Genomic DNA, 14626 nt, shown 5'->3' on the forward strand with positions numbered 1-14626 from the left:
GGACTTGTAGTGCAATCCCAAAGTAGGGTTTTATTTTAACCAGAAATAATAAAAGGGTTTTGAAAATAATTAAGTCATGAGAAATGTGGTTTGTGATATCACATGATCAAGCATACAAGCATACAATGGCATTCATGGCACTCACATCATTAGTTTTGAAAAAAATTTAATAAACTCAGATTTTTTGAATTACAGAAAAAGTGGTAGTGAAAAGAGGGAGTGACATCGAGAGCCCGAAAAATCCCAAGAAAAATATATAAAAATTTGCGTGACGGAAGCTTCAGGAAGCACCAAGGTGGGCCAGAGGGTAGCCAGGCCTCGCCCAGGCGGCCACCTGGCGCAGGCCCCCTCCTGGCCGCTCGAGTAGTTCGCCTCGGTGGTGAGTCCACCCCCTGGTGCCCTCCTTAGGCCTATATTTACTTCCCAAAGAAAAAATGCGAAGGATGTATCCTGCATCGCAAATTTCACCACCGTTCCGCCGCTATAGCGTTTTCGAGATCGGGAGCGCCAGGAGACCTATTCCCAGCAACATGCGGGAGGGAGGATTGATCTCCGGGAGCTTCTCCACCACCATGGACGCTTCCCGGATGTGCCGTGAGTAGTTCTCCTTGGACCATGGGTCCATGACCAGTAGCTATGTGATGTCTTCTCTCCAATCTTGTGCCTCAATGCTTGGCCCTTGTGCATTATCAAGGCATCTATGTAATTTACCTGCTATTGCTATGGTGAGTTTGCTCGGATCCGATGGATTATGAGATTATGTTTAGATTGTGATGAGTTATATATTTGGTTCTCCTTTTATATTTTGTTCTTGAGTAATTCATGCATGTTCTCCGTTGCTTTATATTGCTTTGGCCTAGTAGATTATAACTCCAAGAGGGAGCATTATGCATTATTGTGGGTTCATGCCCCCTGATGTCTAGCTTGAGTGACAGAAACATGAGTCTAGGGGATGTGTTGTTGCCACCAGGGAGAAAACAACGGTGCTTGTAACCACGGTTGCAAGGATTGTTTACCTTACGCAAAGTTTGTTAATGCAATTGTCCGTTGCTTTGAGTTTACACTTTGGGTGGGGCTCGCAACTTAATACCAGCGAGATCTTCTGGATAAACGGCCTACTTGTCTTGGCATACTACCCATACTTATGAGCCTCTAACTTTCTTGTACCATGATTAGCATTGATGTGCGTTTATAATTCTGTCAATTGCCCAAGTGTAATTTATTTACCCAGCATAGTTGTTTATCGTCTTTTGGGAGAGAGACATCACTTGAGAACATCATGGGACTCTGGTCCATATTTCCACCATTGTTTACACCTCCACCATTTACTACTTTTATTTCCTTTTCCGTTGCAATCACCATCGCTATTCCCGCTTATGTTTGATCCTTTGCAAGCAACAAGGCCAGAGAGATTGACAACCTCTCTGAACTCGTTGGGAGCAAAGTTATTTTTTGTGCGTGCAGGTCCACGTCTTCTCCTAGCGCTAGAGCATAATACACCTACTTGTTGATCCTTGGAGTCCTCCTGGTCATATAAACCTTACAGTCCCCATGTAAGGGAAATCTGTTGCTCACTACATCTCAACCTTCCACTTGGGGTAACAAACGAGGGGCGAGAAGTAAAGTTCCATCAACTCGTCATCAGGCGCCCAAGCACTATACTAGTTCATCCACCAACCTCCAAGAGAGGCAATCCACCAAAGTAGGAGTAGGGTTTTACGTTTTGCAGCGGCTCGAACCAGGGTAAACTGTTGTGTTCTGTGTTTCCCTCACCATCGAGTGAGTTCGTCATCGTTCCCATCGATTAGAGAGCTGGGTGAGGTTAGGCCGTGAGAGATCTTCACACACGCCCCTGAGTTCTAATCCTAGGGATTTCCGGAGCCCGAAAACTGACATTTGGAGCGCCAGGTAGGGTGTGTGTTAAGGTCATCTCCGAGCTTCACCTTCCCCAGGCCCGCTGTTCCGATGGTCGGCACCTAACCAGTTTGTTCGAGCCTCATCGAGCTGGCTGCCGACCACTACGTCGCGGTGGTCGGAAGCGCACATGCCGATGTTGTGGTACCGGGCAGCTCGTACCAGATTGTCAACGTCGTCTGCACCGTCGCCACCACCTGCGCCACCCAGGCGCCCGGCGGCTAGGTGATGACTTTATTTAGTGATGAATCCACTATTTTTGAAGAGGTTTCAATTACCTATCACAACAAAGTTGCTATCTATGATGATTATGGTAATGACTTGTATGTTATGAAGATTAAGAAAACCATGAAACTTATAATCATGATTTCCATTTTCAATTGGATTATGCCACTCAAGTATCTCATGATAGTTATTTTGGTGAGTTTTCTCCCACTACTATGAATGATAAGAATTTTGCTTGTGTGGGTAGTAATAAAAATTCAATGCTTCTGCATCATGAAACGAATGCTTTATGTGATAGTTACATTATTGAATTCCATCCTGATGCTACTGAAAATTACTATGAGGGAGGAACATATGCTTGTAGGAATTGCAATAATATCAAGTTTCCTCCCTATGCGTTCAAAGTTTTGAAGCATGCTTGTATTGCCTTCCTATGCTAGTTGATTCTTGCTCCCATAAAATATTTGCTCACAAAATCCCTATGCATAGGAAGTGGGTTAGAATTAAATGTGCTTGTAATGTGCTTTATGATGCTCTCTTGCATGTTTTAATTACTACTTTTTATGTGAGCAACATTGAAATCATCATACCTAGCTAAAAGGCATTAAGGAAAATCGCTTGTTGGGAGACAAGACAACACTTTTACTTTGTGTTTTTGCGTGTTCACATGATTAAGCTACTATGGTTATCATTTTTTATAGCTTTTATTTCAGTAAATTTCCAAGTTAAGCCTTTGGGATAGTGTGCATGCTTGCTTGTTTGGTTTTGTGCAAAAACATAAACTTTTACGTCCAGTCAAGAATTTGTCTGATTTTACTAGAGCATTATAAAATTCTGAAAGTTTTACACAGTTATTAATGCAAATTCTCTGCGTTGTCCTAATGTTTCAGAATTTTTAGAGTCACTAAAGTATGGGTTTCATGCAGATCTTCATAGACTATTTTGTTTTTGACAGATTATGTTTTGCATGCATAGTTTGCTTGTTTTAGTGTTTCCATTCCTTATATTGAGTGATATAAATTATGGGAATGATATAATACAGTAGGTATTATGTGATAACAATTATGAATCTTGTCATGACAGTACCTAAATGAATGATCTATATTTATCATACTAACCCATCTCACGTAGTTCCGTTATGTTTTGTGTGATTTAAGTTTTCAAGTTTTGGGTGAGATGCCAATATGAGGAGAATAAGGAGCAACAAGAACCTAAGCTTGGGGATGCCCAAGGCATCCCCAAGGTAATATCCAAGGAATACTCAAGCGTCTAAGCTTGGGGATGCCCCAGAAGGCATCCCCTTTTTGATCCCATAATTATCGGATATGAGAGGATTGAACGAAATACAAAAGCTCAAGATTGGGGATGCCCAAGGCACCCCTAGTAAATATTTCAAGTATTCTCAAGCATATAAGCTTGGGGATGCTACACATCCCACCTTTCTTCATCAACAACTATAGGTTAGCCTATGTTGAGCCTAAATTTTTATTTGTCCACATGATATGTGCTATTCTTCGAGTGTCTTTTATTTTCTTTGTTGTTTGAAATAAAATATCAGGGCTGAAAATCTTTATTGAGAGAGAGTCCTCACATAGCTATTTAATTTTTGAATACTCATTGATCTTCACTTATATCTTTTGAGAGTAGTTTCATTTAATTGCTCTAGTACTTCACTTATATCATGTTGAGCAAGGTGGTGTTGTTATTTTGAAGAAATATGCTCTCGGCCATCACTTAGATTATTTTGAGATTTGGTAGAAACTTTGAAGAAATCCTCTCTTGCTTCACTTATATTTGTTTGAGAGCTTGTTATTAGCAATGGTAATTTGTTTTAAATTAAATTGGTCCCAAAGTGATAAATATCCATGGGAGATATAATAAAAACTTTCATGAAGATCATTGGATGTCAAACTTTATTCTTTGCAATAGTTTTGCAATATGAAGATGGTTGTATGTGAGTTATGTTGATGAGTAATTATGTTTTAGTAAAAATATTGGTGTTAAGGTTTGTGATTCCCTGTGCATGCACATGAAGTCTATAGTTATGATATGAAGTTACATCCTACTTGTGTTGCATTATTCGGTGTTAATTATGTTTAATGCTCGCTTATGATGGTTTTCGTTCCTTGGTTAGGCGCTTCTCAATCTATTTGCAAGCCTTCACTTGTACTAAGAGGGAATGTTGCTTGTGTATCCAAATCCTAAACCAAAAGTTGTGCCAAATGAGTCAACCATACCTACCTATATGCGGTATTTCAGTGCCATTCCAAGTAAATTTGTATGTGCCAACTCTAATATTCAAAATAAACTTCTGTTTTGTGTGCTCGTACCGCTAATGAAGCAGGGAGGGGTGGTCGGTATCTTCCATGTTAAATAGCTTATTCTTAAGATAAGTTTGTATTCACTTGTCATTGCATGAGAGTATGGCGGTAATAGGGATGCCTAGTCCTGAAATGCAAAGAAAAAATATTTTATGTTGTCAAAGAATAAATTCTTTGGAAAATGTTGGTATGGACGGTACCCGTGGATGCGGCTAGCCGTGGAGTGTTAAATAATGGTGGAAAAGGAGTAAAAATTATTTTCAGTTTGGGAACCGCCTATGATTTGTTTAGCATGTAAGATATTGAAAACTCTTAGTCGTTTTTGTTGATTGGAAATTTTGTCTCTCAGTTTAAGCTTTGAGCTCTCGTACCTCTACAAATATCTTCTTCCCTCGGCAGAGGGCCTATCTATTTACTTTATGCAATTTTTAATTTTATTTTAGTCTCCATCTTCTCTTATAGAGCACCAACTATGGAACACTCTTATCATACTTGAGCATTGGATTTAGATAATATTTGGGTGTGTTGCATGAATGGATCAATGATTGAGCATGATGGGCTAGGGATAGCGTTCTTTAGCGTTGATATTTTGGAAGACTTGGTTTCTTGTTGATAGACTATTGCTTTGAATCATCTACAAGTCCACATGTCCATGTTATAAAGAAAATAATATGATGAATATGACACGTAGCATTCCACATCAAAAATTCTGTTTTCAATTGCCACTCTATCATGATGAGTTTTATAAGAAAGAGTTGCTATTATGATGCTAGGAAAAGTGATTAAAATTATAGTTGATCAAACTTATGCACTATGCTAGCATTCACACTTCATAAATTATTTCTTTTATCATTTACCTTCTCGAGGACGAGTATCGATAATTTATGAAGTTATTTTTGCCTATGTTTAAAATACTTTTATATGGTTTTGCCTATGTTTAAAATACTTTTATATGGTTTTGCTGTACTTTATATTATTTATTTAGAACTAACCCGGACTAACACTGTTTTTAGCTCAACTACTGTGGTGTTATTTTTTGTGCAAAAATAAAAGTTCTCAGAATTGGACGAAACTTTTTGACAATTATTTTTGAAGAAAAGAGAAATACTAGAGCAAAGAACCACCAGAGGGGGGCCCTGGTGCCCACTAGGCACGAGGACACGCGAGCCCCCCTGGCTCACCATGGTACCTAGTGGACCACTCGTGGTCCATCTTGGCGTGATTCCAACGCCCAAAAATCCTATAAATATATAAAACTCTAGGAATAATCGTAGATGAGAAGTTCCGCCGCCGCAAGCCTCTGTAGCCACAAAAAACCAACTGGGAGCCCATTCCGGCACCCTGCCGGAGGGGGAGATCATCTCCGATGGCCATTTAAATCATCCTCGAGGAGGCCTGTTTAATCTCTCTCTCTCTCCCTCACGTGCTCTTGATATGTCATGATCTTGACATATCACGGGCCTTGTTAATATTATTGGATCATATGGTGTTTGTCCCATCCTATTGTTGGGATGAATTGACTCTTTCAATTTAAGATATCATTATGTTGGATTGAATATTCAGGTTTGAGAGCACATGATGTATGTGTTGCATGTCGATACCCGTAGTATCATTGGGGTATTCAAGTGATTCACTTTATATATGTTTTGGCACTCAACTCGCGGATTCCCGAGGTGACATTGGGGTAATCTATGCATAGGGGTTGATGCACATTTTCATACTATGTTCTCCAATAGAAATCTTAGGGTGCTCCTTGAAGTTTTGTCGGATTGATAAAAGTATGGCGTGTCTAGAGGGGGGGTGAATAGACTACTTGCATAAATTAAAATCCTATACTTTTCCCAATTTTAGTGGTTAGCAGATTTTAGAATTTCTAACAAGTCTAGTGCACCCTATACATGCTAGTCAACAAATATGGCAGTGGAATATAAAGACAATGCACATGTAGTAAGGAGTAGAGTTCACGAAGATCAAACACAAAGAAGTTGACACTACGATTTTTGGCGTGCTTCCGATGGTTGTTGCTATCGTACGTCCATGTTAGTGGAGACTTCAACCCATGGAGGGTAACGGCTGCGGGAGTCCATGGAGGGGTCCATCCACAAGGGGTCCACAAAGAAGCATCCTTATCTATTCCACCATGGCTTCCGTCCACATAGGACCAGCCTCACTCACGATAGATCTTCAAAAAATAGGCGATCTCCTTGCCCATACAAACTTCTTAGTTCAACCCGACAACACGAAGTAGGAGGGTCCCAAGCCACACCTAACCAATCAAGGAGGCACCACCCTCCAAAAGGTAATAGATGCGGTAGAATGATGACCTCCTTGATCTTGTGCTTCAAAAGATAGTCTCCTCAACAGTCAATCACTCTCTCATATAATTGGCATGGGTAGGAGAGATTGATCTTGTTGAAAGAAGCTTGGGGAAGCTAGAGATCAAGTTTCAAATGGTAGGATTGGAGTCACTTGATCTCAACACATGAGTAGGTTTCTCTCTGTTAGAAATATGGATCTGCCAAGTGGGTGTATGTTCTAAGTGATTCCTATATGAATGAGAGAAGGTGGAGGGATATATACAGTCATCCCCCAAAATCCAACCGTTACAACATTATTGCCCAACTAGGTGACAGCGAAAAGAATCTCGATGGTACCGAGTGGCACTAAATGTGGAAACTTTAGAATTGTCGGTGGGACCGATATATGAATCTTGGTGGTACCGATATGATGACATAGAATAGTTTCCAAATATAGGTGAAAACGATTCCAATCTCGGATATTCTGATTCTTGGAATTTTCTCAATAGAAAGTTGGTCACTTAATATCGGTGGCACCGATAGGAAAGTTGGTGGTACCGAGAGATTACGGTTTGGCAAAGGATTTATCTTGTGGAAAATCTTGGACGAGTGAAAAATGTTGGTGGCGCCGATTTTGATGGATTAGCTTTGGACAAAGATATCTTGTGGGAGAATGGCTGATTTTTTGTGTGGCTATCCCTAAGCACTCGAGCAAACAATTCATCATAAATACCTCACCCCCTTTTAATAATATTGACTTTCCTATGGACTCAAAGTGAGTTATCATAAATATAAAATGTAGAGTCTTATTTCTTCAAGCTTGAGGCAATTTTATTCCTTCCTACATCAAGGGGCTTCTCCTCATAATACTTTAGCCAAGGAGCTCTATGGACTATACGAGAAATATACTAGGTAGAAGTTTTAGTCCAAGAGACAATGTATGTTGTCATGATTATCAAAACTACCAAGGGAGCATATGTGCTTTCAATCTCCTCTTTTTTGGTAATTGATTACAACATATAATCAAAGCTTGAAATTAAGATAGGCATTAGAATATGACAACTTTGAAAGATACATGACTAGTACAAGCTCCCCCTAAATGTGTGCAATTCGTTTTTAAACGATAGTTGCTTTGGACCGCATATGCACATACAAGGTAGAAGGACAAGACAAGTCATGTAGATCTTGGCTCTATTAATCAAACATATGTGAATGAAGAGCTTCTATGTTCAAGATCCACCCTTGCAAACAATATGTGCAAGAGACAAGAGATCATCATGAACAAGGATATGATGCATATACTTACCTTGAGGTTCTTGAGCATCTTAGCAGTTGGAGTACACTTGGGAAAATAAATGCTAGATAACACAAGAGTACTCTACTGTAAAGATGCAAAGAGCTTCAAAAGTACAAAGATATTGAAGACATATTGAAAATAGGATTTGAAGATAGATATGTCTCCAAGAGAATTTAGAACTTTCTCCCCTAAGGATGAATACGTAAGAATTTCCTCTCGCCCTGAATCATCGCATGTAAATATTGGGAGTAGGTATGGTAAGACAAGTTCAATACGAAGATAGCAATAAAACAATTATCTCTCTCTACCTAAATGGTAATTCTCCACCTGAATATGTAAGGTTTAACATATCTCCCCCTTTGGCAGATCTCCCCTTAGACAGACCTTCCCCTAGGAACATATATCTCCCCCTTTTGATTGAAGATTATTGGAAGCTTTGATATCCCTCCTTTGGAATTAATTTCCAAAAAGGTTAGAGGTTAAGGGCTCACTGAGAGAAAGGGATCCTTGATTGTTCTCTCTTTGTTAAGGGTTCCTTTAATTTGTCTTCTCTCCCCCTTAAGAATTGATAAGAGTTCCTTGAACTATCTCCCTCTATGTTAGGGATCCTGGATGTTTCCCCCCTTATATTTCATGGGACCACTAAGGTTTTCTCCCCCTAGAGAAGTTTCCTCCCCCTCGAAAGTTATGGGAAACAAGATTATATCATCCTTTGGGGAAAATGGAAATGTTCAATAAGAGCTTAGGAGGTAATAAAACTTGGGATCATTGACAATCTTTCTCCTCATAAGGCAAAAGTTTTGAAATATCTGAAAATCCTAGGAGTGATAAATTCCGAAGTCACCGAGGTATTATGATTCAGTAGAACTGAGAATGATAAAAGGCCTCTGGAAGAAATACGTTAGATCGAGTATTCCAGACCAGTGAAACCGAGTTGCAATGAAACTCAACTCCTTAACTTAAAATAGAAACAAACTATCCAAAGATTTTGAAAAAGGAAATATCCAAAGATTAATCGGAAAAAGAGAAAACAAATTTTGTTTGTTTGGTTTTTTTAAAGATATACATACTTATATATTAGTGTTGAATGGTTCTAAGAATGCATGCAAAGAAAAATGTGAACTATATAAGAATCTCCATCTAGATGTGGGGCGGTTACTAGGTCACCTATATTAGAGTATATTGACTTCAAGAGTCAAGCAAGAATGCTTGATCATAGGTAATACTCATCGTTAAACGCAAAATGGGGTCACCATTTTTTGATTAAGCTTTTAATGTCTTCATATCACTTGAGTTGATTTACCACATGGCTTGGTGAAAAGCTTTATCAAGGATATGAGTACATACCTTCAAATGATGTTGATGACGTGCATGTAGGTGAACTTGTCGTGGATGCTCAAAGTTGATGAAGATCATCTTGAGTTGGGATCTATCCTGATTGTTTTGGTTGACTTTTCACCTACGTTGGTTAGTCATGCAGGAAAAAAGCAATATATCCGAATGACATGTGTGATTGTATTCATCAAATAGTTGTCAAGGATATGATTTTGTTATCTTATTCCTACATCTCCGAAGAAGGGGTTGTTGATACTTGGCCATGTCAATATTGCTTTTGATGTGAGTTGATGCAAATCATGTGGAGTGTAGTTCTTCCAAGTACCTACAAAAGGTTAGATGCAATAGAAGCGAGCATAGTTATCCAAGATATAAGATAGTATCAAATCAATGGCATCATGGAATAGACAATCAAGCTCATGCCCTTGCATGCATCCGACTGAGGCTAACTCAAGTTTTAAGCATAAATGATGTTCAACTCACTTCTCAAATGAAAAAAAAACTTCCTCATCAAATGGTTTGGTAAAGATATCAGCTAATTGTTTGTCGGTACGAACATGCTTGAGATCTATATCTCCTTTAGCAACATGATCACGAATAAAATGATGTCACACTTGAATATGTTTAGTTCAGGAATGTTGCACATGATTATAGGCAATTTTAATAACACTTTCAATGTCACACAATAGTGGAACATGTCTCACATGAATGCCATAATCCTTAAGAGTTTGAGTCATCCATAGTAATTGCGCACAACACGATTCGATGACTATATATTCCGCTTCGGTAGTAGATAAAGATAACGAGTTTGGTTTCTTGGATGACCAAGAAACAAGAGATCCCCCAAGAAATTGACATGTACCTGAGGTGCATTTTCTATCAACCATGTCTCCGGCATAGTCCGAGTGAGAATAGCCAACAAGATTAAAACAAGATCCCTTAGGATACCATATGCCAAAGTTTGGTGTATGTATCAGGTATCTCTCTATTCTTTTCACTGCCAATGGATGACACTCTTTAGGTGTCGCTTGATATTGGACACATATGCAAACACTCAACTTGACATCGGGACGGGAGGCACATAGATATAGAAAAAACCAATCATTGATCGATAAACCCTTTGATCAACCTGTTTGTCCTCCTTAGTGCGGTCAACATGTCCACTAGTAGGCATGGGGGTTCTCATACCTTTGCACTCTTGCATGTTGAACTTCCTGATTAAGTCCATAGTGTACTTGGTGTGAGAGATAAATGTACCTTCTCTCAATTGTTTGATTTGCAAACCAAGGAAGAATTTCAGCTCACACATCATAGACATCTCATACTTCTCTAACATCAACCTTCCAAATTTCTCACTAAAATGTGGGTTAGTGAAACGAAAGATAATATCATCCATATATATTTGGCAGATAAATAGTTCACCATTAACTCTTCTATTAAATAATGTTCCATCAATTTTACCAATATCAAAACCATTTTCAATGAGAAACTTCGTTAGGCATTTGTACCAAGCTCTAGGGGCTTGTTTAAGACCATATAAAGCTTTACGAAGTTTGTAAACATGATAATGCTTCTTGGGGTTCACAAAGCCGGGAGGTTGTTTGACATAAACCTCCTCCTCAATTTCACCATTTAGAAAAGAACTTTATATATCCATTTGGTAAAGAGTAATATCATGGTGATTCGCATAAGCGAGAAGAATGTGAATAGCTTCAAGTCTAGCAACGGGGGTATAAGTCTCAAGATAGTCCATACCTTGGAATTGCATGTAACCTTGGGCTACAAGACGCGCCTTGTTGCGTACAACTTGACCATATTCATCTTGCTTGTTTGGAAACACCCGTTTTGTACCAATGATGATTTGCTCATCCTTGGGCCTTTCAACAAGTGTCCACACTTGATTCCTCTTGAAGTTGTGTAGCTCTTCATGCATGGCATTCACCCAAACCAGTTCTTGAAGGGCTTCTTCTACCTTCATAGGCTCAATGCTAGACATAAATGAATAATTTTCACAAAAGTTAGCTAAACGTTATTTAGAGCAAGTGATTCTCCCGGTTTGCATCTCACCGAAGATATGATTCAATGGATGATCGTTATCGACTGTTGCTCGAACTCATGACATATTCTTCTTATTGGATGGTGGAGCTTCTTCACCATCATCTTCTTGTTCGTTGTCGTTGATGGTGTCATCTTCTTGAGGTGGCGGTGAAGAAGGTTGAGGTGGATCATCATGATGTACTTCTTCCTCTTCCTCATCATGTCGTGTACCGCTTGTGGATGCCTCCCTGTTGTTTTTTGGTTCGCCTTGACGCGAAGTATGAGCTTCCCCTTGAGTTGATGAACTACGTTCTTTCACCTCCATGGGAAGAATGTTGCCGATATGTACATATTGGATAGCTTCCAAAGGTTCCTTATATCCTACATCATTCGGCAATTGTTCGACTTGCGAACCTCTACATTCATCAAACTTCACATCTACCGTCTCTTCAACCTTTCGAGTGAAGCTCTTGTAGACACGGTAAGTGTGAGAGTTTGATCCGTAACCGAGTAGGAAACCTTCATGAGATTTAGGAGAAAATTTAGTGTGAGGATGCTTATCAAGAATGTAGTGCTTTGAACCGAATACTCGAAAGTATCCAACTTTGGGTTTTTTACCGTTGAGTAGCTCGTATGTCGTTTTACTGACAAGCTTGTGTAAGTAGAGCCAGGTTATGGCGTGATAAGTTGTTTCCACGGCTTCTGCCCAAAAGTGTCTTGGCGTCTTGTATTCGTCAAGAATCTTCTGTCCATCTCTATGAGAGTTCAGCTCTTCCTATCGACAACTCCATTTTTTTCAGGGTGTATGTCGCCAAGAACTCATGTGAGATACCTTCTTTGTCAAGAAAGTATCCATATTTATGTTCATGAACTCCGTTCCGTTGTCGCTTCGATCTTTCTTGATCTTCACTTCAAATTGATCTTGGACTTTCTGAGCGAAGTTCTTGATGATCTTTTGTAACTACGACTTATCATCAATAAATAATACCCACATGAATCTGGAAAAATCATCAACAATGACTAAACCATAAGATTTTCCACCGATGTTCTTGTAAGCATTGGGACCAAAGGGATCCATGTGAAGCAGCTCGAGTGGCTTTCCTGTAGCCATGTTCTTCTTCACAGGATGACTTCCACCGACTTTATTTCCTCCGTGACGAGCACTACAAAGTCTATCTTTGTGAAAGATAACATATTTAAAACTAAGAATATAATCACCTATGATAAGCCTGTCAAGGTTACGCATACCAACATGTCCTAGCCTTCTATGCCATAACCAATCTTTAGAAGATTTTGCAATAATACATGTACGGGGTTTGGATTTTTTAGTGACATCGACAATGTATAGATCACCTTTGCGAAAACTAGTAAAGACCATGTTACGATTATCACTACGAAACAATTGGTACTCAACTTTCATAAATAGCACATTAAAACCAAAGTCTGCTAGTCTAGATACGGAAAGAATTTTGTAGCCAAGGGATTCAACAAGCATAACATTTTGAATGGAGCTATCATGAGATATGGCTACCTTACCAAGTACCTTACCGTTGGAGTCGTTGATACGTCTCCATCGTATCTACTTTTCCAAACTCTTTTGCCCTTGTTTTGGACTCTAATTTGCATGATTTGAATGGAACTAACCTGGACTGACGTTGTTTTCAGCATAATTGCCTTGGTGTTGTTTTTTGTGCAGAAATGAAAGTTCTCAGACCGTCCTGAAAATTTACGGAGAATACTTTTGGAAAATATGAAAAATACCTGCGCAAAGATCCACCTAAGGGGGTGGGCCAGTGGGACACAAGCCCTGTAGCCGCCACCTCCCCCCTAGTGGCGGCTAGCAAGCTTGTGGGGCCCACGTGGCTCTGCCGCCCCCAATCTCAGATCTATAAGTTCACTTTCATCCGAGAAAAAATCAAGAGAGAAGATTTCTTCGCGTTTACGATACGGAGGCGCCGCCACAACCTGTTCTTCATCTGGAGGGCAGATCTGGAGTCCGTTTTGGGTTCCGGAGAGGGGAAATCGTTGCCATCGCCATCATCAACCTTCTTCGCTCTCCAATTCCATGAAGGTCTTCGTCGTTCGTGAGTAATCTATTCGTAGGCCAGCTGGGCGGTGCTGAGTAGGATGAGATCTATCATGTAATCGAGTTAGTTTTGATGGGGATTGATCCCTAGTATCCACTATGTTCTGAGATTGATGTTGCTACTACTTCGCCATGCTTAATGCTTATCACTAGGGCTCGAGTGCCATGATTTCAGATGTGAACTTATTATGTTGTCACCACTATATTTGTGTTTTAGATCCGATCTTGCAAGTTGTAGTTACCTACTATGTGTTATGATCCGGCAACCCCGGATGACAATAACCGGAACCACTCCCGATGATGACCATAGTTTGAGGAGTTCATGTGTTCACCAAGTGCTAATGCGTTGGTGCGGTTCTTTATTAAAAGGAGATCCTTAATATCCCGTAGTTTCCTTTTGGACCCCGCTGCCATGGGAGGGATGGACAATAAATGTCATGCAAGTTCTTTTCCCTAAGCACGTATGACGACACACAGAATGCATGCCTACATCACATTGACGTACGGGAGCTAGCCACATATCTCTCCGTGTTATAACTGTTGCATGATGAATATCATTCAAACAAATCACCAACCCATTGCCTACGAGTTTGTCCCACTGCTGTTGTTACTTGTCTTGCTCTGCTGTTACTACTATTACAACTGTTGCTGCTGCAATTACTTGTCTTGTTGTTACTTGCTACTGTTGCTACTTGCTTCTGCTGTCACTACAGCTGTTCCTAGCCACTGCTATTACTCGTTACTTTGCTGCTACTACTTTGCTTGTAGATACTAATCTTTCAGGTGCAGTTGAATCAGACAAATTCAGCTGTTAATACTCTAGAGTATCCTGTCACCTCCTGTTGGCGAATCAACAAATTTGGGTCAAATGCTCTACCCTCGAAAACTGCTGCAAACCCACGCGCTGGTGGGTCGTCAACAACATTCTTCTAGTTTCGTTGCCGGGGAGTGCTGGCAGCATTCTTCTGGTGCCTTTGCAGGGGAAGGTCTGTTGTCACAGAATCAGCATTCGTCTAGCTATTGCCAGAGAGTTCCAATCAGCATTTTTCTGGCGCCCTTGCCGGGGAAGGTTTGTTGTCATAAAATCAGACTGAACTACATGATATAGCCACCC

Source organism: Hordeum vulgare, chromosome 7H (assembly GCF_904849725.1).
Source record: "Hordeum vulgare subsp. vulgare chromosome 7H, MorexV3_pseudomolecules_assembly, whole genome shotgun sequence".
NCBI classification, from domain to species: Eukaryota; Viridiplantae; Streptophyta; class Magnoliopsida; order Poales; family Poaceae; genus Hordeum; species Hordeum vulgare.